The 1372-nt window shown below is 29.7% G+C and overlaps 1 protein-coding gene across 1 annotated transcript in view; it reads right to left on the minus strand.

Annotated features, from left to right (window-relative positions):
- Nucleotides 1-1372, minus strand: part of LOC103596339 (glutamate receptor ionotropic, delta-2) — a gene marked incomplete at its 5' end in the record, with an annotated part of 308693 nt that overhangs the window by 69736 nt on the left and 237585 nt on the right. The gene's annotated exons all lie outside the window — the stretch shown is intronic.

The raw sequence follows: 1372 nt of genomic DNA on the forward strand, positions 1-1372 counted from the left end.
GTACGGGCGCGACACCAAGGGTTGCGATCCCGTTACCGGTCAGTAAAAAAAGACAAAAAGGGGAGAAAAAAAAAAAGATGAATTATTGAATCTGAAGGCCAGAGAGTAAAAATACTTTAATAAAATAAACAAGGTCTCAGTGACTTAGAGTTAACATTAAGTGGCCTAACGTGAATGTTCTCTGAGCCTCAAAAAGAGAACAGAACGGGAAAAATCTAGAAAAACAAATTTCAAGAAATAATTGCCTACATTTATTAAATGTAACATATCCCAGAAGCTCAGTGAACCCAGCAAGATAGATAGAAAGAAAATCATATCTCCGCAGAACACATTAAATTTCTAAACATCAGAAATGAAGAGAGAATTGAAAAAGAGCACCCACTCCACACAAAGATACTACATATAAGGAGCAAGGGTACAAATGATGGCTAACTTATCAGAAATAATATACGGCAAAGGACAATTGAATCACATCTTTAAAGAGATGAAATTTTTTTAAAAACCTGTCAATTCAGATTGATATCTAATAAGAATATCATTAAAAAATGAGAGTCAATAAAGACATTTTAAGGTAAACAAAAGTTGAGAGTATATGCCACCTATAGGACTGTATTTCAAGACATTCTAAAGAAAGTTCTTCAGGTTGAAGGTAGATGCTATCAAGTAAAAGCTCAGATATACAAAAGGAATAAAAAGCCTCAGATGTAGTAGCTAAGCGGTAAAATGCCAGCAAGCTGTCTTGTTTTTGTTTAATACTTTTGAAAGACAACTAATTGTTGAAATCAAAATCTATAATATTTTATTATGCAGTTAATAAAATATAAATATATGGGCATTATAGCACAAAGGATAGGGTCAGTATAAATGGAATAATATTGCTGCAAGTTTACTTTTTTATGTAAAGTGGTATGATAATTTTAGATAGAATGTGATAAATTATGAATGCACATTATGATCTCCATACTAACCACAGACAAACAAAAATATAAAGAGATATGGCTTAAAAGGCAATAGAGGAAATAAAATCAAATACTAAAATATATTCAATTAACCCAAAGGAAGGCAAAAAAAGAAGAAACAAGAAAAAATAGGACACATATAAATCAAGTAGTAAGTTATAAACCTAAATCCAACTTTTCAACAATTTATCAGGAAGACATAATAATTATAAATAACAAGACTTTAAAAAATTGAAATAAGCTCTAATAGAACTAAAGCAAAAACAGGGATTTTAAATACCTTTCTGAAAACTGAAAGAACAAAAAGAAATATAGAATCTGAAACTAAATGATTAGTTTCTAAGTGATCAGCACATTTTTTTTAATAGCATTGCATTTTTAAAAGAAAACAATGCTATGAATTGTTTGTGAAT

The sequence above is a fragment of the Galeopterus variegatus genome, unplaced genomic scaffold, assembly GCF_000696425.1.
Source record: "Galeopterus variegatus unplaced genomic scaffold, G_variegatus-3.0.2 Scaffold1990, whole genome shotgun sequence".
Lineage (NCBI taxonomy): Eukaryota > Metazoa > Chordata > Mammalia > Dermoptera > Cynocephalidae > Galeopterus > Galeopterus variegatus.